General features: G+C 42.2%; 1 protein-coding gene and 1 long non-coding RNA gene across 2 annotated transcripts in view; both read left to right on the forward strand.

The window, feature by feature from the left end:
- ABHD17C (abhydrolase domain containing 17C, depalmitoylase) overlaps positions 1-26,966 on the forward strand; it is a 62,215-nt gene that overhangs the window by 20,888 nt on the left and 14,361 nt on the right. The window lies entirely within an intron of this gene.
- LOC135971867 (uncharacterized) lies at positions 6,194-26,918 on the forward strand. The gene is made up of 2 exons (XR_010588194.2): positions 6,194-16,934; positions 17,246-26,918. It is a non-coding gene; the product is annotated as an uncharacterized lncRNA (long non-coding RNA).

The raw sequence follows: 26,966 nt of genomic DNA on the forward strand, positions 1-26,966 counted from the left end.
TTAAGAACAAGGACAGTAGAGCCAGACCACCTGGGTTTGAATCCTGCCTGCACTGTTTAATCTCTGTGCCTTAGTTTCCTCTTCTGTAAAGCAGGGAAATGATAATTGTGAATATAGTAGGATTGTTATTTACAGTAAATGAGTAAGTGTTTGCAAAGGGCTTACATGTAAGTTGGATAGAATACATTTTTTAAAAACTGAAAGGAATGAGGGAAAGATATGAATGAATTTATAGTAGTAGACAGCTTTCAAAGAGTTGAAGAATAGCATCCCACCTATTTCTAAATGGGTTTGTGATCTTCAAAGCACTTTCACATACACTCTCTTGGTTCCTAAGATCGGTTCTGTGCTGCCCACATGGCTGTTAACTAGTGAGTGCAAGGTTTCGATGTATTTCTTTTGACTTCTACATGTTTTCAGTGTGCAGTTGCCTGGATTAACTTGTTGCCATTAGTAGTCATTTTTGTCATTTGCTTTGTAATGCTTATGTCAGTCTAAATAAAGCCATGTGTCCAAACGGTCTAGCAACATAGTCTTTCCCTATTTGTCCTTAAAAAAAATTCAGAGCAATTCAATTTTATTTCTTATAGTCTGCTTATGGACATTACTGTAATTGTTTTCTTAAGCCGTGATAAACTGTATTAAATTATCTGGAGCAACATTTTATTCCTGATTATTTAAACAAGGACCAGTTTTTCCTACTGAGTTGCATCTTGTTAGACAGGGAGTCAGAATCTTTAAAAGTCAGTCTGATGTGTTTATGGAGTCTCTGCAACGTGCCTAACTCTAAGAACTAGAGAAGGGGGTTCTTATCTTCCAAGAGTCTGGCTTATCATTGCAGGTGGTTTCCTGGAGCTGTGCATACTCCAGGGATAAAGGATGTTGATTATAACTAGCTGCTCAGGAGCCTGGTCCTTGGCAGTTCTCAGTAAAGGCTCTTTGACCTAATCCCAGACTAAGCTCTGACATGCTTCTGTCTCTAGACCACAGGGACAGCCACTGAAGACAAGCCCTGTGATCTTGTTGGAAATGTCTCTGCTTCATGGGTTCTTGCTAGTCTGTAGGTCCCCCACAATTTCTACAAAGTAAAAAGGTCCCTTTAACCCTAAAATGAGAGGGCCCTGGCAATAGAAGAACTACAGTTGTGTCCAGAGCCTCTGTAGGTTTCTTGGTAGATTGGATCTCTAGTGTAAGATGCCATTAATAAAGGAAATCATCTTAAATCCCTCCCCTCTCTTTTCACTCCATTGAAGTTTTGTCTTCTTGAATTATAGCCAGATAGATGAAGGGGCATGGTCTCTGCTTACTTATGTTGTGTCCTGTAAAGACAATTATATTTATGAGTGGATTATAAGGTTTTAGCCCCTCTATTGCTAGGGAAACCATTATAGTATACAGTCAGATGATCCTCGGAAGGGACAGTAGAGTTGAGGTAATCCAGTGGATCCCTCATGCCAGTGCATGGTGCAGGAAGACATTTTTACTTATCCACAGCAAAATAGGAAAAATGAAAACAATGGTAGATCCTTGAAGCCAAATCTATTTAGCAGGTCCAGTATTGTGAGATTTTTGCCTCTCCTGCTTTTTGTTCTTCAAATAGTCTTTAAAAGTATTTTATTTGGCAACCCAAACCATTTGTCTGTTTTTACTGGAGGGGGAGACGAGAGGGGCAGCTTGCAAGAATATGAAATCTAGAAGTATAGGATCTACTCATTTAGTCTAACTCATACTTGATTCAAGACTTTTTAAGTTCTTTTTTAAAAAAATGCTAATGTCAAGTGCAAAATTTGGTTGTAATCGTAGGTTCTTGATATAGTTTCATAGCCTGTTAGCAATTTACGTTTGTTTAGCTTTTGTGTTTATTTGAATAATGTAATAAATAAACCTCATTTCTAGGGAAATAATAATTTACCTCTAACCATATGGTCCCTGTCTTGCTTCCTCCTTTCTCCTGCAAATCCCTCCAATTCCCAGGTGGCTAGCCACCTGAACCCTGAATTTATCTTTGTCAGTAATTTTTTAATATTATTAATCGTCATTTAGTCTCAATAAATGTTGTTTAAATGCATTAACTGAATGAATCAACTGAATTAACATTTGAATATCAACAGTTGAATCCTTCTAGGAAGAACAGTGTTTTCTCCTAAGTCCCGGTCTGTCTTTTAATTTTCTCTGCAGTCCTAATTCCCTGCTGTCATTCCACTTTACATCCCATCAGATATTTGGAAACTACTGGTTAGTAAGCTCCATGAGGGCAGAGGAGGTGGCGTCTTGTTCATATTTGAATTCCCTACAGAACTTAACATGAACTGGAGCCTCAATACATCCTGGGTGAAGTAGATTAAATTATTCTCTTACCTAATCATTTCTTTTGCAGCCTGAATATTCCCAGTTCTCTTGACCATTCTTTGTATAAGGTGTTTCCAAATTCTTCACCATCCCTGTCCTTCTCTCTGAACACATCCCTGTTGAGCAGAATTTCTGAGACAGGCTTATAGTTCAGGTATGGTCTGACGAGGGGCAGTGCAGTGGATCTGTTCCCCCATGACCTCATCTCGCCAGTTAATAAGACTTAAAAATGAACAAACAGCCTGCTGTTTTCTGAAAAGCATTTCTGAAAATGTTGCTTTGAGCAGGATGATAGACTTGTTATAGGGAAGATTCCATTCATTGAAAGCTTACTTAAAAATATTTCCCTAGTTATAGTTTTATTTTTATTAATAGTTTTTTAAATGACATTTATTTCTAGTTTTTCACACATGTGCTTTACATGTTCTTGTTTTCCTTTACAATTGAACATGCACTCTATCAGCCAGAGGCTAGTGAGCATTTGATGGGGGCCAAAAAAATAAAAAATCAGCGTTCTGGCATAGCTGATACTTTTCATCTTTGCCTCGTCCATATTAAGTTTGAGTCTTGTGCTTATTATTAATTTGAGCACTTTAATTTTTTCTATTTTCCACTCATAAAATTATAGCAAAATTTTTTTTTTTTTTTTTTTTTTTTTTTTTGAGACAGACTTACAATTTGTTGTGCAGGCTGGAGTGCGGTGGCGTGATTCTCAGCTCACTGTAACCTCTGCTTCCCAGGTTCGAGCAATTCTCATGCCTCAGCCACCTGAGTAGCTGGGTTTACAGGTGCACACCACCACGCCTGGCTAATTTTTGTACTTTTAGTAATTTCATCATGTTAGCCAGGCTGGTCTTGAACTCCTGACCTCAAGTGATCCACCTGCCTCGGCCTCCCAAAGTTCTGGGATTATAGGCGTGAGCCATTGTGCCCAGCTGCAAAATGCATTTTAACAGTAGTTTTAAAATCTTTATTTGGCAATCTTTATTTTTAAAAATTGGAACCATTTTTCTTCAAAAGTTGAATTAGGATTGAACCAGAGTAGGAAGCCCAGCCTTCTCCCCAGACTAGGTTCCTGAGGAGCTTGAGATGCTCTGAAACAAAATTTGAAAATGGTTACAATAAAATATTCACATGATTTCACAAGTACTGCTGAGTAAGGATGCTGCTGCTTGCCTAACTGAACTACTAGCTGGTAGGCCCATCATTGTGGAATACAGAGGTCTGTCTGGGGAGTCTCTCTGGACCCGTTCCAGTTCAGGCAGACTGCCTGATTATTGAAAAATAAATAAATAAATAATTAAATAAAAACAAAACAGAAGCCCACTTGAGTTGTCGGGAAGGTAGTTTAGATTAGGACCATAGGGTTGTTTGAGATTTGAACATTGCCTGTGTAAGCTTTTCTAACAGTCCCATGCTTTTGGTCAATTATAAGCTCCTCCCTCAGAAATTTTTCCCCCTGTAAACTATTGCCAAATCAGGCCTCTAACTTGCAGTTTTGTTTTTTTTTTAAGCTGGCTTTGAAGATTTAAAAATACTTGTCTATATTAAATGTCTTCTTGTAATTTTATTTTATTTTTAAATGTTATTTATTTATTTATTTATTTATTTTGAGATAGAGTCTCACTATGTTGCCCAGGCTGGAGCACAGTAGCACAATCTCGGCTCACTGCAACGTTCGCTTCCCGAGTTCAAGTGATTCTCCTGCCTCAGCCTCCAGAGTAGCTGGGATTACAAGCATGCGCCACCATGCCTGGCTAATTTTTATATTTTTTAGTAGAGACGAGGTTTCACCATATTGGCCAGGGTTAGTCTTGAATTCCTGACCTCAAGTGATCCTCCCACCTCAGCCTCCCAAAGAGCTGAGATTACAGGCGTGAGCCACTGTGCCCAGCCACTTCTTGTAATTTTAAACCCTACACTTTGCCCATCAATATCTCCTTGCCACTGACCTTATTAATATTCAGTCTTGGTTCTTAGATCAGATTCTTAAATGTAATTACTGCAAATTAGGATCTGGTGACTTGGAGGACTGCAGCATCATTCCAACAGAGTGGCGTCATTTTGCTACAGCTGAAGAGACAGGTTGATTTGTGAAGGACAGAGTAAGGTAGAGGAGAGATATAATAACTTTGTGTAACTTTGTCAGTCAGTCAGAATAATGCCTGCATTTCATGTCCTCGTATAGTGATGACAGCAACATACAGGGTAGTAACTGCCTCTTCTATTTTTTTTAAAGGAGGAATGCCTTTAGGGTATTAATGGAGAATATGCCATCATAAGTACAGTAAGATGTGTTATTAGGTACTAAGATATACCAGCCTTCCAGTGAGAAGACTTAGTAATAAATGACATGAGTAGCATTTTAATGATAACATTCAATGTTTCTACTTAAATAATATATGCAGACAATGTAACAAGTCAAACTGAAAAGATTATGATGAAAAGCAAGAGCCACCCCTCTTCCTCTTGACTCCTAATACCCAGGAACAACTTTAGACAGTTATTTGTTGACTTTCTTCTAAGAAATGAGAATTCTTCTTAGTTAACCAATCTTGCTGACTTCCTTTTACTATTTACAGTGTTTTATAGTTATTTTTGGTTTTTCATTGAGAGTGTTTGTGATTTTTAGGTAATGTACATAAGCTCTATTTCTTCTTCTGTTCCCTTGCATGAGCACCTGAATTCTCCTCCTTTTCCTTACCCTCAGTTCCTGCTTGCTATCAGCCTAACTTTTACTACTACAGAATTAAGGTTGCAAACATCTCCATTCTTCCTGGTAGTCACAAGTGACTTTCCATTAATTTCTATCATTTGAATTTATAAGTTTAAAAAATCAGCAAATATCATTACTATTAGGACATGTGTTATGCTAGAGTAACATTTTCATCTCTACACATGGTTTCAGGGCTTCCAGCCCACTCAAAGATCATGTTTTGTAGATCTTTCTGATTTAGGGCAAGTGTGTACTCCAATCATGGCTTAAAAACTGCTATATATTTAATTTCATCTTTGAATCATGATTTCTTTATATTGCGTTTTGTATTTCCTGAATTTTGTGATCACCTTTTCCTTTTCTTTTCTTTTTGGAGACCTTGTTCTGTCACTCAAGATGGACTGCAGTAGTGTGATCTCAGCTCCCTGCAGCCTCCGCTTCCCAGGCTCCAGCAATCCTCCCACCTCAGCCTTCTAAGTAGCTGGGACTACAAGTACACACCACCACGCCCAACCAATTTTTTTGTATTTTTTGTAGAGGTGAGGTTTTGCTATGTTGGCCCAGCTAGTCTTGAACTCCTGGGCTCAAGAAGTCCTCCCACCTTAGCCTCCCAAAGTGCTGGGATTACAGGCATGAGCTACCGCAACCAGCCTCCTTTTCTTTTTCTTGTTTAGAAAAGGATCATGGGCTTTCATCGCTTGCTCAGAGGTTTCCATCTTCTTTGTTACACCATCTTTTGCATCACGCTCTCCCTTGTCTTCTGGAACCTTTCATTTTCTCCCATTTTAATTTTCTACTTCCCTGCCCAGGACTCAGGGATCACCTGAGGACTTTCCCCTTTCTTGGTGGGCCCCCTGTTTTCCAGATTCTACTTGTTCTTTCTTGCTTCTCATTCTAGTTTTGCTAGAGGAAGTTCATAATATCTTCAAAGGATGGGAATGTAGGAGGTAAACTTTCCAGAAACCACTTGATGGATCCATGTCTGAAGGTCAGTTGACCTAAGAATGTAGAAAGCGTTGTCCTGTAGTCATCTTGAATGCAGAGCCCGGCGCTGGACTGGTTCTGGTTTCTTGAAGCTGGCCTGTTTTTTCTTCTAAGGAAGCTTTTAGGATATATATATATATATATATATATATATGTATGTATATATTTTTTGTTTTCTGAAGTTTTACAAAAATATTCCAAGGGAGGATCTTTTAAAAATGATTATTAATGGCCGGGCGCCGTGGCTCATGCCTGTAATCCCAGCACTTTGGGAGGCCGAGGCAGGCGGATCACTTGAGGTCAGGAGTTCGTGACCAACCTGGCCAACATGGTGAAACTCCGTCTTTACTAAAAATACAAAAATTAGCCAGGCATGGTGATGGGTGCCTGTAATCCCAGCTACTTGGGAGGCTGAGGCAGGAGAATCACTTGAACCTGGGAGGCAGAAGTTGCAGTGAGCCAAGATCACGCCACTGCACTCCAGCCTGGTGACAGAGTGAGACTCTGTCTCAAAAAAAAAAAAAAAAAAAAAAATTATTAATTTATGTTGAACACTTAGTGGGGGCCCTTACCAACCGAAGACTGGTATCCTTTGGTCTCAGAGATTTTCTTTAATATTTCTTTCAAAATTTATTTTCTTCCATTTTCATAGGCCTCTTTTATTACGACTTCTATTACACTGACCTCTGGATTTTCCTTGTCTCCCATATTCTCCATCTTTTTGTCTACTTTGTTTGATATTCTGAGAAGCCTCTTCAACTTTATTTCTGGGACTCTGAGTTAGATTTTGTGTTTACCCATCATTTTTTATCTTTTTTTTTTTTTTTTAAACTCTTTGACTTCCCTTTTTCATAGCATCCTGCTCTTGTTTTAAGGATATATTTTCATAAATCCAAGAGTATACTTACTTTTTTTTAAGCCCTATATGCTGGTCCAATACTTGTCTGTGTCCCCTATGAAAGATACTTGGGTCTTTCATGCTGCTAGCTTTCCTTATATGTTGGCAGGTTAGTTTGGTGATAAAGAGCTTGGTCACTGGCTCAGATTTGGGCTGAATCTTGGCTTTTTAATTTCCTAATTGTAAAGTACTTTAATAATAATGATATCCAACTGCTGGAGGTATTGAGCATTAAATGATTTAGTACATTTAGAATTGTGCCAGGGAAATAGCAAATGTGCCATAAATGCTATTGTCATTGTCATCGTCATCACAGGCAAAATAGCAGATGTGCCATAAATGCTATCGTCATTGTCATTGTCATCACAGGCAAAATACCAGATGTGCCATAAATGCTGTTGTCATTGTCATCACTTCTGTTCATCAGTTTACACTGAGGAAGGAAAGATTGGGTAACCAGGTTGGGGTTCCTCTGTGCGGTGTAAGCAGGTATTCCTTGCCAGGCCTCTCCCGCAAGAGGAAAGTTGGCTGGGGGCTTTCAGACACAGGCAGCCAGTAGGGCACTGGGGCCCTCCTTCCTTGTTGTGGTAGACTTTGTTTCTGGAGGGAAGAGGCCCCCCAATGCCAGAATAAGGATGACTTTCCTTGAGAGCACCAACTAAAAGTCTTAGCTCACACTGGAGGGCTTTATACTTTGTGCTGGGAAGGGAGTCGGATTTCTATAACTTTCCGTTCAGATTTCTTATAATTTACCTATTTTTAGTTGCATGCTAATTTTGAGTAAGAATCCTCTCTGGGATTCAGGTAGTTTCCATCTTGCCTGCAGCCCTGTTGTAGCATGTCCTGGACAGAGTTCTCCACTCGGTTTTATCTGTCAGTTTGTTTCCACACACCTTCTGTTACCGAGAAGTGCACTGAAATTCCTTCTGATTTTTCCCTGGCTTCCTATACTCTGCTGTTGTAAGTTTACGTCTTTCTAATTTTTTTTTTTTTTTTTTTTTTTTTTTTTTTTTTGAGACGGAGTCTCGCTCTGTCGCCCAGGCTGGAGTGCAGTGGCTGGATCTCAGCTCACTGCAAGCTCCGCCTCCCGGGTTCACGCCATTCTCCTGCCTCAGCCTCCCGAGTAGCTGGGACTACAGGCGTCCACCACCTCGCCTGGCTAGTTTTTTATATTTTTTAGTAGAGACGGGGTTTCACCGTGTTAGCCAGGATGGTCTCCATCTCCTGACCTCGTGATCTGCCCGTCTCGGCCTCCCAAAGTGCTGGGATTACAGGCTTGAGCCACCGCGCCCCGCACAGTGCAGTATTGTTAATCATAGGCTCTATGCTGTACAGTAGACCTCCAGATATTCACTTCATATAGCTGAAACTTGGTACCCTTTGACCAACACCTCCCCATTACCGTCTCCCCTAACCCCTGGCAACCACCATTCTGCTCTCCGCTTCAATGTGTTTGCCTATTTAGATTCCACATGTAAGTAAGATCACAGAGCATGTGTCTTTCTGTGCCTGGCTTATTTCATGTAGCATTAAGTTCTGCAGGACCATCCATGTTGCTGTAAATGGCAGGATTTCCATCTTTCTAAGGGCTGAGTAGTACAGTTAGCTTTTGCATCTACAGATTCAACCAACCTTGGATGGAAAATAACAGTATTTAACTGATGCACAACTCATGGATACGGAGGACAAACTGTTCCCATCCTTAGGTTCTGTGGGACTGACTGTGGGACTTGAGCATCTGAGGACTGTCGTCCTAGAACCAGTCCCCTGAGGATACTGAGGGATGGCTGTATTCCATTGTTTATATATGTATATCACATTTGTCTGAATGTCACAAAGGAATCTTTTAAATTACAATGTTATAAACCTGTGCTCTTTATTGTGAGCTGCCAAGGCTGTTTCATGTGATGGTGATCAGGGGATCCCATCCCATGACCCAGGGGTCACCACTGACTTCTCAGCCTATGTGAATGGAAGTTGCTGTGAATGAGGCCTGCACCGTTGCAGGTGAACTTCTCCATGGGTGAGACTGTCCTGTAATTTTAATAATGCTGACAGCCAGATTAGTTTCATTTGGTGTCCCATAGTGAAGGAACCGACTAGATCATTTGTGGGCCTTTGCTCATTATCTCTTATTGAATTGCCATAGTCTAAGGGGGAATTTACCATGGATAGTATTAGGGATTCCAAAACTCCATCTTATCTGTGTTCCACAGTTTATCAGACTCAGCTGGTACACACTAAATGACTCTTAATAGATAGTTTATTAATTTACAGTGAGAAATATTAGGTCAAGTAGGTGTTTGCTTTGTTATAAACACATTGTCTCTGTATGGGCACAACTTAAAAAAAACCACATTGCCACAGGTTTCCTGGGGCACACGGAATCAGTGCAGGAAGAGAGGCTACTGCTTTGTGTGGCCGATGGCATGAGTCCTTTCTAATCCGACCACCCCCTGTGGCATCATCTTGCTACAGCTGAGGTGAACAGGGTGCTTGCATTTGCTTGTCAGTATGGTCTGTCCTCCTGATGGCCTTTGAGCAGAATGAATTTAAAATCATTTTCATGTCAGGCGCAGTGGCTCGCACCTGTAATTCCAGCACTTTGGGAGGCTGAGGCGGGTGGATCACTTGAGGTCAGGAGTTTAAGACCAGCCTGGCCAACATGGTGAAACCCTGTCTCTACTGAAAATACAAAAATTAGCTGGGCGTGGTGGTGGACACCTGTAATCCCTGCTATTTGGGAGGCTGAGGCAGGAGAGTTGCTTGAGTCCAAAAATTCAAGACTAGCCTGGGCAACGTGACAAAACTCCACCGCTACAAAAAAAAATTTAAAAAATTAGTCAGGTGTGGTGGGGCATGTCTTTAATCCCCAAAGGGGGGAGGATTACTTGAGCCTGGGAGGTTGAGGCTGCAGTGAGCTGTGATTATGATACTGCACTCCAGCCTGGGCAACAGAGCAAAGACCCTGTCTCCTCCTGCCCTATCCCCTCCAAAAAAAACCCTTATAATTTGAAATAGGCCTAAAATATCTTGTGTACTTCTTTTCCAGCCCTAAGCAGAAAATCGGCAATGTAATAATTTATTAATGACTCAGGGTCATCACTATGGAACTTGGGTATTATACAGTGCAGTGATTTTTGATTGATTTATGTCTTGTCTAGAGTGATGTACAAAATATTAAAAGGGATAAATTCTCATAAGGAAAAAACATAAATAAGACTGAAAAAATATAAAATGGATCTACAAATAAGGTTTAGAAATGCCTGCCGTAGTCAGCTGCTGCCTGGTCTCAGGTGTCTGTACTGGGTAGAGTTGCCCCCCAAGCTCTGAGAGTCTGTGAGGGTGATGGATGCTCCTGCACAAAAGTAACCTGCAGTGCTGTTTTCTCCCCCTCCTCCTCTTTCTCCTTCTTCAATTCCCTCTTCCTCTTGTTCCTTCTATTTCTAGTTTTATCAAGGATGGAGTTTTCTGCTCCTGGCCCTTTCTTGGAATCTTTTTATTTGTGGCGGGTTTCAGTGGAAGAGAACAGAGGGACATGCTTTTACTTTGACAGTTTTTATTACAAATCCCATCAAAGGTCTTTTAAACCCTGCACCAAGTAGTACTTCCATGTTATCTTCATTAAATAACCACTGTTGTTATGTTTTTATACCCTAGTGTCTTACAGAGTGACCAGAGTCAAACAAAGAATTGCAGGGAAGAGGCATGAAGACACCAGGGCAGTGTGCCTAACCAAGTGTGCCTAACCAACACAATTTCGTCTGTGGGATAGTTTCATCTATGGATGTGACTGCCTATTGGGTATCAGGGTCTAGTCTAACGGAGAATACAAAAATGAATACAACCTCACTAACCAAAAGTTACTCCAAACACTTAACCCATAAATACAGAAAATTTTCTCCACCATTTCTGAGTTAGCAGACCCTTGGAATGGAAATGATCTAAAGTCTCTTCTTCCTCAGACATTCTCAGAGTGATGGGCTATTGCAGACATGGGATTGTGGAGAATTCCCACTATGCAATTATCTGCAGGTTCTTTAAGCTCGAATTCTACATTCTAGTTTAGTATTTTATAGCTTTGCTTATTTTGATGGTCAAGATGACTCATTATATCACCTCTCAATACCTGGTGTCATTGTTTTTATAATTTTTATGTATTTTATTTATTTATTTATTTATTTATTTAGAGACAAGGTCTCACTCTGTTGCCCATGGTGGAGTTTAGTGGCATGATCCTGACTTATTGCAGCCTTGAACTTCTGGGCTCAAGTGATCATCCTGCTTCTGCTTCCTGAGTAGCTAGGACTACAGGTGTGCACCACCATGACTAGCTGATTTTTATTTATTTATTTTTATAGAGATGTGGTCTTGCTGTGTTGCCCAGGCTGAGTTTGAATTCCTAGCCTAAAGTGATCCTCCCACATTGGCCTCCCAAAGCTCTGGGATTACAGGTGTGAACCGCTGCACCCCGGCTGTTTTTTGTTTGTTTGTTTATTTGTTCATTGAGGCTGTTGTTGCTGTTTTGATTTCTCCTTGACTCAGGAGTACTTTAGAAAAGACTTTTCTGCATCTGTTCCCCACCCCCGCCCCACCATCAGTTTCAAGGATTTTCCCTTCTTCCTTGGTTAATTGCTTCTTTTTATGTTTGTTTGTTTTTTTCTTCTTCTTTTGAGACGGAGTTTCACTCTTGTCTCCCAGGCTGGAGTGCAGTGGCGCAATCTCGGCTTACTGCAACCTCGGCCTCCTGGGTTCAAGCGATTCTCCTGCCTCAGTCTCCCAAGTAGCTGGGACTACAGGCATGCACCACCACGCCCAGCTAATTTTTGTATTTTTGGTAGAGATGGGGTTTCACCATGTTGGCCAGGAGGATGGTCTCAATCTCTTGACCTTGTGATCCACCCACCTTGACCTCCCAAAGTGCTGGGATTACAGGCATGAGCCACCGTGCCCAACCCTTTTTCTTTTCTTAACCTTTGCATTGTAGTTAAGGAATGTGCCATAGCTTTCATTTACTTTGGTTCTTAAATTGATCCCTTTTTAAACTTTATAAAATCTTTTTACATGTCTGTACTTTTCCTCTGATTGTCTGTTCCTTCTGTGTGTCTGTAGCTGCCTAGTGCTGAGAGTTGAAATAAGTTCTGTCAGAGGTCATATATAGCTGTATTCAAATCTTGTAGTTTAAGACAGGAAGAAAGAAAGGTTTAACTTAAAGTACAAAAAGAAAATACAGTTAACTCATCTGAGTTGTAGGGGGTGTGATGAATTCTTAAGGAGACCTGACCTTGATGTCTTTTCCATGCCCTTGAACAGCCGAACAGCCAAACTTTCAATCTTGCCTTCTCCCACATGGTGAGAGATCTGAATCATCTAGGGTCACTCAGTAGTTTAGTGCATTCGAGCAGAGATTGAGGGCAATGCAGCCAGTGGAGAGGGTGTGTTAGAGTATCTGGTTGCTTGAGAAATTTAAGATGAGCAATTCAAACTATATGGTGGTTTGGCAGGTGGAACCGCGTAGCCCCATTGTGCTTCTGATAAGGAATGTTGTGTGTGCCCTCACTAGCCTTGCTATCCTAGAAGGTTTGAATAGTCCAGATTCCTTTGAGCCACTCTTGATCCTCTGACTAACAATCAGTGTCATAGCATAGCATTCTTTTCAAATTAAAATATAATCAGTCTCCAGAAATAAAGACAATTTCCTAGAGGTAACTCGGCAAGTATTGGGTGAGCAAAAGGCAGGGAAGAAAGGTAACGGTACGTGTGAGGACTATGGACCAACGCTCGTTATTCGGGGAGCTGCATGCAGTGGGGTCTGTGAGCATTCCCAAGGTTGAGGGGGCCAATGACCAGTCTGGTGACATGTATGCTGTTCTTTGGCCTGATTGCTGCTGCACCATGAATTCTGAGGTTTTCTAGTAAGGTTCTGGTTCTTCATCATTTAAAAATGTGAATGTGGCATTAGGGGAAGGGCTGGGGTGACATCCATAGGGATTGTCAGGCCTCTGCACTTGGCTCCAGACTTCACTTTGCCACTCAAGACACAGCATTGCTGCTGCCACTCCTCCCTGGGTGCAGCCGTCATTGGCGGCTCCGTGAAGACTTATGGCTCTTTGCAGAGGGGCTTAGCTCTGGAGGCAGGCATCTGACCTGGGTTCACGGCCAGGCTCTGCTGCCTAAGAGCATTGTGGTCTTGGGCGATTCACCTTCCTGGCAGGAACCTTAGTTTCCTGGTCTGTGTAATGGAGCTGATGATACCACCTTGCAAATTGTTGTCAGGATTAGAGATAGGGTATGTAAAGTGCCATCATCACTTTATTATAGTTTATTCTGTTGTGCCATGTGCCTCCTAATAATGAACAAGAGCGAGCCCCTGCTGATAAGGAGAATGATTGTATGAACACGTGCATGCACACTCACCCACCTACAAACTCACCAAAATGGTCCCTGATGTCTTCCTGGCATATAGGGGCCTTCTAAGAGCCAGGACTGCTATTCACATGCAGATGAGACCTCAGTCCTCCCTGGGAAAAACACCTTTGGTCTGACCTGATCAAGCATGCTTTATCACCTGTGGGGCTGAACTTTTAGGGGAAGTGATAGTGACTAGCTGAGAAGGACCAGAGGAGGCAGATCCAGGCCTCATCCATTCCCCTCACTTGATAGATAGGAAATCTAAAGGCAGGCAAATCACCTCAATGCCTATGGGCATTTTTATTGGGCATTAGAGTCAGGACTAGTGATTCGTGGGCTCAGAGTCCTAGACCTCACTTTCTTTAGTACATCTAAGTCGATGAAACCAGGTAAACCACTAAACCGTAGGGCCTTCCAACATCTGAATCAGTTTGAGACTTCTTAAAAAATAAAAGGGGATCTCCTCCCATGTAGTCAAATTAGTTATCAAAAAGCACAGATTGGATTGATTGATTGATTGATTGATTGATTGTAGAGATGTGGTTTTACTATGTTGTCCAGGCTGGCCTCGAACTCCTTTGCTCAAGTGATCCTCCTGCCTCAACCTCCCAAAGTGCTGGGATTACAGGAATGCGCCACCACACCCAGCCTAAAGCACAGATTAGTCTGTATCTTTCTCAAAAGTTGATGAGACATGTGCGTGCCAGTCATATGAAACGAATTGGCAAGACTTTAAAAGCAGTCATTCTTATTTTAAAATGAGTAGAAATGGCATTTATCATCAGATTGTTAGATTATAAACCCCATGAGGGCAAAACTCAGGTCTTCCTTGTTTATTATCGAATCTTCAGCTTGTGGGCACCAAAGGTGCATTGTGGGTACCTGGTAACCATTGGAGGAATAAATTCTTCCTTTCTCTATTTCTGGTTCCTGGGAGGCCTCACAGAGAAAACCTAGCCAGCATGTATGCGTGTAACCAGCAGGGCAGAAAAAAAGCTCAACTGAGGCATTTATTATGTAATACTCAATTCAAATATTCATTTTATTTACATAAATGTTGCTTTGTGCCAAAGAACTAGTGAATATGAAATCTTAATAAAATCTTGATATTTTCATAAATATTTTGTTCATGCTGTTTCATATTTTTCAATCTGAAGAATTCTAATATGTTGTAGAAAAGGGTGAAAAACATACTTTTTACGATAAAAATGCATACAAATGGAATTATGGAAAGCATTTGTTAATACTGTATAGAAGATTATATATTATTCTGATTGCTTTCAAGTTTTGGGTGAAAAAAGCAGTTCTTGACTACCTTTAAAATTATATAGTTAATACTCTCATTTTCCACATTGCTTTTCTTTGATGGGAACTAAAAAAGCCTGGTAAATCGTCAACAGGGAGTCGGATGTATTAGAAATAATAATGCAGGAGCATACTAGGGCCGAGGAAAGGAATTTGCACGTTTGATATGTTCGATAACCTAATGGCATGTTGGGTGGAATTTTAGAGAGACAGGGCTGTTTGAGGTCCAGTGGCTTTTGAAAGAGGAGACAATTCAGGCCAGGCGCAGTGGCTTATGCCTGTAATCCCAGCACTTTGGAAGGCCGAGGCGGAAGGATCATTTGAGGTCAGGAGTTCAAGATGAGCCTGGGAGCCAACATAGTGAAACCCTGTCGCTTCTAAAAAAATACAAAAAAATTAGCCAGGCATGGTGGTGCGTGCCTATAATCCCAGCCACCCAGGAGGCCGAGGCAGGAGAACCGCGTGAACCCAGTTGCAGTGAGCCGAGATCGCATCACTGCCCTCCAGCCTGGGCAACAGAGCAAGACTCCATCTCATAAAAAAAGCTGGGACAAGAAGGGCTCCAAGTGAGCACCTAGGCATAGATAGATGGTGGTTATAGATAAGCCTAACCCAGAAAAATGGAATAAATTTCATATGCTCAGAACAACTCCACCTTGAACCCCTTCTTTTGTTTGAACATCTTAACCCCAGTATCTGGGACCACCAGTTGGGGTCCTGAAGTTCCCCATCCTGCATAGCCCATGGAATCCAATTCCGGTGGCCAGGCCTCCTCTGCCCTCCCTGAGTTCCTGCTGGATGGATGGGGATGGAGATCCTCTCCACCAGGCTCCTTAGTGTGTATGATAAATACATCTAGATGTTGTCATAGTCTGAATTTTTTGCAATGACAAAACAGTTTTATTTCAGGATGAAAACGCAGCTCTAAAACGCAGCTCTACTTCTGTAGCTGTTTGAGACATTGTTGGCATGCAGCTTGTATGAGGCCTCTCCATTTCTGAAATGATTTAAACTAGGAGACACAGTATTGTATGTTCTGCCAAAGAAAGGTCATTAGCATGACAGGATAAATGTAAGACACCAAGGTTGAGAATGTGGATTGAAACGTGGACTTGCAGGACAAAAAGTGTATGAAGTGCTTACTTCTGAGCACACGATATTACAGGCTTGTGTTGCTTGCAGAAGAAATGGATCTGCTATTTATGCTGCTTTGTCTCTGGTTATTGCATTTTGCTCCAAAAACTGGGTTATAGGGATATTGCAGTTGTTTATGGTAAAATGAATAGGATGGCATGTGGCTAGCTGGGTATTTTGAATTATTAATGTCATGGTACTCGATGTTTTTAGTGGCCAATAAAGACTTCCTGTTTATGATAAATCAGGGTGTGGGATTTGTTTCATTATGTTTGTACACTACATTGTATTTTAATTAAAATATAATGTTGAAGTTACTTCAAGGCCTTATTTAGACTGACTTTAAAAAGAAATGGAAGAGTCCATGTGGTAAGGCTTGTGAGTCATACAGTCCCCGTCGTCTGTGTGGAGACCATGGGGACCAGATCTGGCACGCAGAACCCCAAATCCCGTGTCCTTGACAGACGGGTGGGGGTGATATTTTAGAATGCAGCCAACCTCTTTAACAACTGCCCTTGAGTGTTCAAATATAGAAATTGGAGTTCTGTTACCATTTTGTTCAAATGAAAGGTACTGCTAAAAGAAATACTTCTGTCTGTGTTTCCGCTTACTGCACTGGCTTCCTGTTAGAAGTGATGTTCCTCAGGGAATCCTTTCATCTCCAAAAAGGATGGCAGACTTGTGCTTTTCCAAGGAGTCGTTTTCCTTTGTTGTACTTTTTAAAAATCCAGGCAAGGCCGGGCGCGGTGGCTCAAGCCTGTAATCCCAGCACTTTGGGAGGCCGAGGCGGGCGGATCACAAGGTCAGGAGATCGAGACCACAGTGAAACCCCGTCTCTACTAAAAATACAAAAAATTAGCCGGGCGCGGTGGCGGGCGCCTGTAGTCCCAGCTACTCAGGAGGCTGAGGCAGGAGAATGGCGTGAACCCAGGAGGCGGAGCTTGCAGTGAGCCGAGATCGCGCCACTGCACTCTAGCCTGGGCAACAGCGTGAGACTCCGTCTCAAAAAAAAATAAAAATAAAAAATAAAATAAAAAAATAAATAAAAATCCAGGCAAGGAGGAGAGGTAATGGAAGGTCTTCGTGACAGTGAGGTCATCATCATGTTTAAATAAAAGAGTTCTTATAAGATCCCAGGTTTGGCCGGGCGCGGTGGCTCACGCCTGTAATCCCAGCACTTTGGGAGGCCGAGACGGGCGGATCACAAGGTCAGGAGATTGAGACCATCCTGGCTAACACGGCGAAACCCCGTCTCTACTAAAAACACAAAAAATTAGCCGGGCGAGGTGGCGGCGCCTGTGGTCCCAGCTACTCAGGAGGCTGAGGCAGGAGAATGGCGTGAACCCGGGAGGCGGAGCTTGCAGTGAGCTGAGATCGCGCCACTGCACTCCAGCCTGGGCGACAGAGCGAGACTCCGTCTCAAAAAAAAAAAAAAAATAAGATCCCAGGTTTGTCATTGCCACCAAGCTTCCCTGAACCTTCTACCTCACCTGCGAGATAGATCACGAGTAGAATGTTCTACCAGATTTGTAAAAGAACAAACACAGTATTAGTGACACACGTATTTTTATAAGCTTTTTTTTTTTTTTTTGCAAATTGTTAATGCCCTTAGATTTTAGAGATTTTACAATAGAAGACAAATTTTACTGTTTATTGTTTTTACTTTTATAATAAAATCTCATTTAGAATTCAGGAGAGCTGGAATTTTCCTTGGTACTTAATAAGAAAATGATGAGCATGAGCTGGATTTAAGAGGAATGCTGACTCTTTTTTTTTTTTAATTGTGGTAAAATAGACATAACATAAAGGTTAACATTTTAACTATGTTTAAATGTACAGTGCTGTGGCATTGAGGACATTCGCCTTGTGCAGCCATCACTACCATTCATCTCTAGAACTTCATCCTCTCAAACTGAGATTCTGCACCCATTGTATGGAATGTTCATGTTTAAAGTGCCATTTACATCTGAGATGCTCAGGCTGGTGCTCTGAACAGACTCTTTCCAAATTGCTTTTCCCTGTGAGCTAAAGGAGAGGGTGTTGATAACGAATGTGACTGGGCAGCTGCGCACCAGCTTTGTTAGTTCGGAGCCCCGTTTTACACACGAGAGAATGGACACCCAGAGCAGGGTTGGACCACTTGCCCCAGACTTGTTAGCTGCAGTGGTGGAATTCAGACAGTTGTGCCTAATGCAGAAGCTGTGCTAACTACTTCAATTCAGCGATCCTTCTGCCAGCTTCTTTAATTCACAGGGTTCACTGTGCTTCTCCATGTTTAGTCCATATCCCAGACTTTGATAGGCTTATCGCAAGCAGCTCTCTTGGCAATTTCCATTCTGAGTTAAGTCAGTAATCTCTCTGAAAGCTTTAGTTTCCTTCTCTGTGAAATAAAGTGGACCATCTGTGTGATTCTCTAAGGGCCTTTTCATTTCTATCCTGTGTTTGGTATATTTCCCCAATTGATGCTGTGAACTTTTTAAGCTTTTAAAAAGGACGGAGTAGGGGGATGGAAGGTTTCTGGTTGTAAAATGGCAAGTAGGAAATACAAGGAAAAAAGAAGGTAGGACAGGCACAAAGAGAGGATTAGGTCCAGGAGAACAGAACTGAAGATGCCATCAAGGAGGGGCCAAAGGGCTGCTTCAGCTGCTTCATGGGGTCTGCCCAGTGGAGAGTGTCTGTTTAACACACTTCCATTTTGAATGTTTGCAAAACACATTTAAGGGAATAAACAGCAAGAGTGGGCAGTGCTGAGCTGGAGCTGATGGAATAAGTGGGCCAGCATTCAGGTTTCAGTTCACATGTGTCCTTGTGGTGTCCTGGAGCTGCATTTAACTCTTCCTAGGCCTCACTGTTTATGGAAACAGGAAAGTGGCCTGGATGGGGGAAGGACTACAAGTACAGGAGAGAGGATTAAGGCTGGCCTGCTTATTTAATTCTTGCAGTTTCACTCACTGCTTATTTAATTCTTGCAGCAGTCCCAGAGGCAAGCCTTACTCCACCATTCTGTGGCCGTGGAGAGGGCTGCTACAGGTGCAAGGCAGAGCTGGGTTCAGACCTTGTGCTGTCTGATTGTGAAGCGTACTCTTCTTTCTACATCCTCTACGAATCTCCACCTTCCCTCCCCTGTCCCCCACCTCCTCATGGTCATGACCACATACTCCAGGTTACTTACAGAATCCCTGTTTTAGCCCAGCATTAAGAGAGAGGACTCCAAGCTCTCATGTCTGGGTGCAGGGCCTCAGACGATGGCATCAAGCAGGCCCACTTGCTCTCAGCTTTGCTTTCTTCCTTGTATAATTCTCAAGGAGGCCCAGGCTCAGCAGAAGAGGGTGCAGACATCCTAGGGAGGACTGGGATTGACCAGGCTTGGGTCCTAGGCTTATCCCCTAAGCAGTCACTCTGGCCGGGAGGATTCAATACTCTCATTGCCCAGACCTGGACATGTGTTCATACCTAGAGTTCAAGGACTGGGAGGCAGTGGGATGCTCCAAAAAGACAGAGCAGGTCATACACGTTCTCTGTCCCCAGTAAGTCACTCTCCAAGAACTTCCTGGCAAACATCTCAGCAGTTTTAGTGCAGGAACTAAATGTAGCGTTGCTGTCTCAGATTCATAGTCATTTGCAAGTCAGTGTCAAGCAGGCAAACTCAACCAACCATCTGTGTCTCCTACACTATAGCACTTGTATGAACTCATCCTACAAAGAAATAAACAATTAGAAATGAGATACTTGAGTTTCTAGTTCTAAAAAATATTTTTCCGCCTTGGCAATCAAATTGATAATTAAATTCAATATTTAAAGTTTTTTTCCCCAACATAGAGAATTCATGAAATCTGTACCTTAACTTTTGGCTGAGTTTCTTGGAAGTGGAATAGTTATTTATTTATTTATTTATTTATTTATTTAAGACAGGGTCTGGCTCTGTCACCCAGGCTGGAGTGCAGTGGTGCAATCTTGGCTCATTGCAACTTCTACCTCCCGGACTCAAACCATCCTCCTACCTCACCCTCGAGTAGCTGGGGCTATAGAAGTGCACTACCATGCCGGACTAATTTTTGTATTTTTGGTAGAGATAGGGATTCACCATGTTTCCCAGGCTGGTCTTGAACTCCTGGGCTCAAGCAATCCTCCCGCCTCAGCCTCCCAGAGTGCTGGGATTACAGGTGTGAGCCACCACACCTGGCCTAGATGTTTTATATAAGCCAGCCCGTGCAATCAGCTCAAATACCCTGTGGAGGAGGTAGTATTCTAACCATTCAACAGATATTTGTGCAGTTGTAGAGAGAAGGCAACATTTTCTGGCTTTTCCAACATGTTAAATAATTACAGAATGCCAAAAGAATCTCCATTATTATTAGAACAGTTTCATGCACAATTATACTCAGATAAGTTCAAGCAAATTGTTCTATTTTACTTGTAACAGATCCAAAGAGATTTAATTTTATATTTTTTTAGGACTATAACTTTTCCTCTGAAAGATGATTTTTAAAAAATAAAATGAAGTCATTATGTCAGGTCTTGTTTATTTTTGCTTTGGCACAGAGAAAGGGTATATGGTAGGAGAGAATAGTCTTGAATGTCATAAAGTATTATGTTCTTTTGAAGGTAGATTTCAACATGACACAAAGGGCCCTTCCCTGAACCACTATTTGAAAAGAATTTCAAGCATCTAGGATAGAATGAAGCATTGTACATTAATGGTGGATGCTGCTTTACAAAAATTAGATAAAGCTTATCTTGATAGGTATTGAAATGAGTGACTAGGTTTAGGAAAGGCTACATTGATTAACAGGTATTTCACCACACCAAGCCCTTTTGTAAGTTATGTTTTCCTAAAATGCCCTTGTTATTCTGTGCATTGTGTTATCATCATCTCGCATGGGACCTGGGCCTTCCAGAGCCTCTGCTGTTAGCTCTGCTCCTGTCTCCTTGCCTGGACAGATATCCCCCAGGCTGCTACTTCCAGCCACTTGTCTTCCTCTGCACTGTGGCAGAAGAAAGAATGAGGAGAGCTCAGGAACTGGTCTTTCTTAACATAGATATCCAAACAGTTTCAGGAAGATTTTTCTTTGTAATTAACCCTGAGAGGTTGACTTTTTATGCCATGCTTATTAGCATGTTCCAAAGTTCCCTGAAACTCAGTATATTCCCAAACTAAACTTATTTCCTACTGAAACAAACAAAAATCCAACTCTACCTATTATCTCCTTCCCAGCCTCCCAATTTGTGCCAGTTTTCTCGTCATTTACCTATAGAATTGTCTTTGAATCTCTCCCTGCACCCCTCTACCTGCTACATACATGTGGGATGAGAGCAGCTCTCTTCTGCAAAGCACGTTTTCCCAACGATCGCCCTCCTTCCCGTTGCCACACTCGCCGCCCACCTCCACTTTGTCGGCTCTTGTGTACATTCCCAAGCCCTTCCACACTCTGGTTCCTCGGGAGACTCTTCCCTCCCCTGCTGCTATTGCCTTTCTTTATGTTTTTAAATCTCCTCTCCTTTGACATTGGCTGCAAGCTCCACCTTCTACCTGAAGCTTTTTCTGACTTTCAGGTCCCCATTTTGATCATTCTCTTTGCTGTACTTCAATGAACTTGACCACAATATTAATTTTGCCTACATTTATACTTGATTTTGGTGTTATTTCTTGGTTTGAATCTTATTTCCTTCATTATTTCCCCAAAGACCTGTAACCCAAGAGCACATGGTTTACCCTCCTTACATCCAGTGTTATTTGAAGGGACTGAGCCTGCTTTTAATGCTGTATTTGGTATGTTTTCTTTTATAACCACTGTTGAGAATACCTAGACTGTGCCCAGGTTTTAGAAACTTCCAGGGGTTATAATGAGCTGTTTGTAAGTGTCCCTTTTAATCAAATTAGTTAAAAATTGGAAAAAGGAAAAAATATACAGCAGACATTACTAACCTTTAAATTTTTATTCAAATAGCACCAAAACAGCGGATACTTTAAAATGTATTTTCTTTGTTTTCACCATTGGAATGAACAACCAATAGAAATCTCTTTGTGAAATTTTACTTAGTATAATGCTAAACAATTTTCTAAATCTACAAATTTCTTTTTGGCAGTCCCTCAAAAAAAGGTGTATTTTAAGGAAAAATAAGTATATTTTAGGTGATTGATGCTTTTTTCTTCCTCTTCCTCATAATTGATATATAAAGCACGTTTGTTAAGTTTTGGCTAAAAGGTTTGCCTGAGGGCAAAAGTATTCCCCATGGCCAACTGTGTTTTCTGGCAGGTCCTGTTTATGCACCTGCGTCCCTTGCATAGTCAGTCTTTTTATTCTGAGGCTTTTCTTTAAAGTTTACTTTTTATTTTTTAATGTTTATCTAAAGTTTATAAAGTTATTAGGATTTCTCAATATCCTCAGACCTCATCCTTCAGTTAACATTCACGTTACCTTGTGTGTTTATCTTCGTCCTATGTCTTAAGACATTTCCACTAGGAATTCTAGCTCTGAAATATTTAAAATGTTGACTTCAAAGTCAGTGGAACTGTGCCAAGTGTGCTTCTCTGAAGATAAATGGGAGAGCTCCTGACAAAGGACAAAGTCAAGGCCCATTAACTTAAACAGGATGCAGTGCGTCTCAGGGAGGCCAGGCTTGTTCATGGTTGTAGAAGGAAAAGCAAGCTTTACATTAAAACAAAAACAAACAGATTTTAACCTTGTAAGTGATCGTTCCCATGAGACACCATCTCCTTGGCGCTGTCAGCCTCCATTGCAGGAACTTCCTGCCTCAGTACTTCCTCTTGCTCCTGAGATGGCTGCCGAGCCCTCAGTTTCAGGGTGATCATGGGGGCATGTCCCATTACCATATGCTGAGCGGGAATGGAAACCTAAATTTGTGCTGATCCGCCTGTACTCAGCATAGCCTGTGACTGCAAAAGGACAGTAGACATTGGGAGAGGCTGAGAGCAAAAACTTGCAAAGGGGATTACTGTACACATCACACTGCCCGTGACAAAGAGTAATGATTCAGGGTTGTGGCTTCCCCCTGGTAAAAATTGGGAGAATTTAATTTCTTGTTCTCTGTTTTAAGAAAATCTTATATCATGCTTAAAAACGTTAATGCTTACTTGCTTACTAAATATTATTACGGTCTTTGTTTTTGCTACAAGAGATTCTGTTCCTGTCTAGATCCCCAAGATGATGTTAAACTTTGAATGGATTATATATCCAATGGAATGATGACTGTGTCTGAAATTTAATTTTAATTTGTTCAAAAATGGCTTTTGGCTAGAATCACATTCTGTTCAAAGCGACGGTGCCTCCAAACTCGCTGATCCCTGAGCCTGGAAATTCTTAACTTGCCCAAAGAGAGATACAGTTTTATCTACCCTTGTGGAGCTTACATCATCATTGGCAGTGTAGGGCATGCCATGGTACAGTTAATCACATCCACCTTCCTGTCATTAAGCATCTGAGTGGATAGCTCAGGAAAGAAAATTCTGTCTGTAGACTGGAGGAGTCAGGAAATGTGAAGGGACGAGGTAGGACCGGAATGGACCTGAAGGACTCCAAAGTTGTCCAGGTAATGACAAAGAGGGAGGACATTCTGGGCACGGGGTGTTTATGAGCCAGTGAGGGAAGAGCCTGAGCCACAGGAGCAGAAGGGCCGCCTGGAGAGAAAAGAAAGGGTTGGAATAGTTGGACGGGACTAGATTGTGGACATGGACTTTTATCGTAAGCATAGTGATTGCCTAAAGAGTTTGATGAACAAAGTAACATAACAAAAGTTTTTGGGTTTTTTTTTTTGTCTTTTTCTTTTTTCAAGGAAGATATATCTGTTGGGAAGGATGGATTGGAGTGGGGAGTGACATGAGTGGGGCAGTTTATATAGATAGAATTTGAAGGAAAACTGGTCTGGGAGAGAAGAGAAGTCAGGTGTGGGCATTGATTATGCCTGGGAGATTCCCAGGTTCTGCCTGGGAAAAAGGGAGAAGCTGGGATGGAAGCTGGTAGGCTGTCAGAGTGTATGCTGTTAGCAGGAGTCAGGGTAGAGCGATGGATTGACAGCAGGTCAGTAATCAAGAACCATGACACCTGCTTCCTTCTCAACCGTAAGCTGACATACAGAAACCGACAGGATGGGACAAAACAGGTGGGTAGTTTGAGCAGCCAAGGTCCCTCTGGGGCAGTCTGAGCACCATGGAGAGGGATGTACAGGCAGCAAAAGTAAGGTTTCCAGAAAGACTCTGGGTAACAGACTCTGGGTACCTGGATGGAGATGTTCATCACTGGGCAAACTGTACACGTTCACACACCAAACAGAAGGCAGACCCTGATTAATTGTTCAAAAGATGCTGCCATTTGTAGCTCACCACAAAGCAACAGAAGTGGTGTCAGAGACGATGGGTCTGTAAAACATCTCAAAGATAGCAATGGTGGGACTTAGTGACTATAAGTGTGTGAGAGACGAAGGGGAGGGAAAGGTGATAAATTCATCCTAGTTCCCAAGCCCGTCAGGTATAGGGTGTGGTGACTGATAGAAACAGAAGGATTGGGGAACGAATATGAAAAGTCAAGTTTGGGAGACGTTACATGTGAAGTGATGGGGTGCTCAGGAAGAAGCATCAAAAGAAAGGAAGGGTGGGGAGGCTAGGGTTCAGATGAAATACTGGGGGCAAATGAACAAACTTTAAAGACTCTGGCCACCCATTTATTCGTTTAACAAATATTTATCATATAGCTACCATATGTCAGCCACTGTGGTAGGTGCTGGCATTGAACAAGTTCTATTAATACAAGGAAATCAATTTGAAGATAAAAGATGCCAGAAAGGGATGAGGATTGAGCTTTGAGGGATGCCCACTTGTTGTATGGGAGAAGAAAGAGTAGTGACTAAAGGAAACAGAAGCGTGCCTAGAAAGAGCAGGGGACATCTAGCTAATGTGGTACCGAGGGTACCAGAGAAGAACATTTTCAGAATGACATGGCGTAGTCAGTAGCAGACGTTTATTAAGCACCTTTCTCTGATGCAGAAAATATTTTGTTCTTCACCTCATCCCTTCAAAGGTAGAGAAGCCTCCCTTGGTCCCTGAACTCACAGCCTACCTGTGAGCTCTCCTTCATCCTGACTGCCAGGTTCACAGGCAACAACTCCATTAAGCATGCCTTAGCTACTGCCCTACATGTTGAATTTTCTGTTTTATATGTATTTTAAATCAGAATCCTTCCTGATTTTGCCCCTGACATGGTTTAGATATTTGTCCCCTCCAAATCTCATGTTGAAATGTGACCCCCAGTGTTGGAGGCGGGGTCTCTTGGGAGCTGTTTGGGTCATGGGGGTGGATCCCTCATGAATGGCTTGGTGCCCTCCCCATGGTAATGAGTTCTCTCTCTATTATATTAGTTCATATGAGAGCTTAGAAAGAACCTGACATCTCTCTTACTCTCTCCCCCACCATGTGACACCCTACTTCCCGCTTCACCGTCTATGAAAAAAGCTCCCTGAAGCCTCACCAGAAGTGGAGGAAGTACTGATCCCATGCTTGTACAACCTGCAGAACCATGAGCCAAATAAACCTCTGTTCTTTATAAATTACTCAGTCTCAGGTATTCCTTTATAGCAACACAAAGTGGGCCAATACAGCCCCCATTGCTCTGTGTCATTTGGATATTTCTTTGAATTTACAGGTGGGCTGCTGTCTGAGTTCTCCTCCCTAACTCATCTATTAATAGTGTCACACATCTATTCTGCAGATGCTTTGTGTGTTCTGAGCTTGGGGCTGCACTAGCTCCCCATCTGACTTCCTAATCCCTGCTGCCCAGTCAATGCCTAGGTTTGTTTTCATTTGTTTTGTTTTCTTGCCCTACCCTTTCCACACATGCTGACTTCCTGATTCTATTGCTTAACTAAGCCCTTGATACTATGTCCAACGGCTTTAATCTTGCCACCTGCTCAGACCTATAGTAGACTTGACCTCATTACTTACTTTTTTGTGACTTCTCCCTGCTGGTCTTCCACTTTTCGTCAGGACACTGCCTGTTGCTGCCATGTTGGTATCCTTCTGAGCTGTATCTTGAGTTCCTTAGAGTAAAGAAGCTGTACTCGCTGCCTTAGTCATTTGGATGGGCCTGTGGTTTCATTAGTAGGAGAACACATCAACTGTCTGCCTTCCTGCCTTTTCCCTCTGGCAAATCCCCTTACCTAAGCCAACTCCCAGGACTGGAGTTGGCCAAAGTAGGATGGTCAAGAGGTCAAAGGATTCTGGGGTTTATAACACCAAGGGCTGAAGATGATGGACTGTGCTCAGGTACAGAGACATACGGATCAGAATTCTGGCCTGGAAGAAATGTGAGGGGATACAGGTCATGATGGTTCTTCTACTGCCTCAGCATTCTCATCATTAATATCAAGACATTTTGTCCCAATTCCAGTCCTTCTACATAAGTCTGAGCTCTTCAGTCAGATTTCAGTGTCAGAACCTGCTGTGGGACCCAAGGGCCAGCTGTACAGTCCTAGACTCATCTTGTCAAAATATGATGACACTCTACCTTGAGACTCTGTTGTAAAGTGAATATGTTTAGTCTCACTGGTGAGAATGACCTTTCCCTGGAGAAGAGTGTGTAGAAAATATCTACTTACACATTTAAGTCAGGACCACAGATTTCATGAAGTCTAGGGAGAATCTGACGAAAACACGCGTTTAGTGGACGTGGAAACAGATCAGTAGTTGACCAAGAGCAGACATTGCCGTTGCCCACATAGCTTGTACCCTTCCTGGTCTTGATCCTCTTCCTTCATCTGCCATGACATCCATGTCCGAATTACTCACCTTACATATAACCTTGCTTCTGCTCGTGCTCCTCTTTTATATGTATGTCTTGGCTCCCCAGTTAGATTCAGCTCCTGAAGACCACCAAACATATTCCATTCATCTTTCTGTCCTCTAAAGGTTCCATGTCTGGTCCAAGAGAGATGCCCAGTAGCTGTTGTTTTAATGCATTAAAAAAAGATGAGCTGGGCGCGGTGGCTCACGCCTGTAATCCCAGCACTTTGGGAGGCCAAGGCGGGCGAATCACAAGGTCAGGAGATCAAGACCATCCTGGCTAACATGGTGAAACCCTACCTCTAATAAAAATACAAAAAAAAAAAAAATAGCCAGGCATGGTGGTGGGTGCCTGTAGTCCCAGCTACTCGGGAGGC

The sequence above is a fragment of the Macaca fascicularis genome, chromosome 7, assembly GCF_037993035.2.
Source record: "Macaca fascicularis isolate 582-1 chromosome 7, T2T-MFA8v1.1".
Classification (NCBI taxonomy): Eukaryota; Metazoa; Chordata; class Mammalia; order Primates; family Cercopithecidae; genus Macaca; species Macaca fascicularis.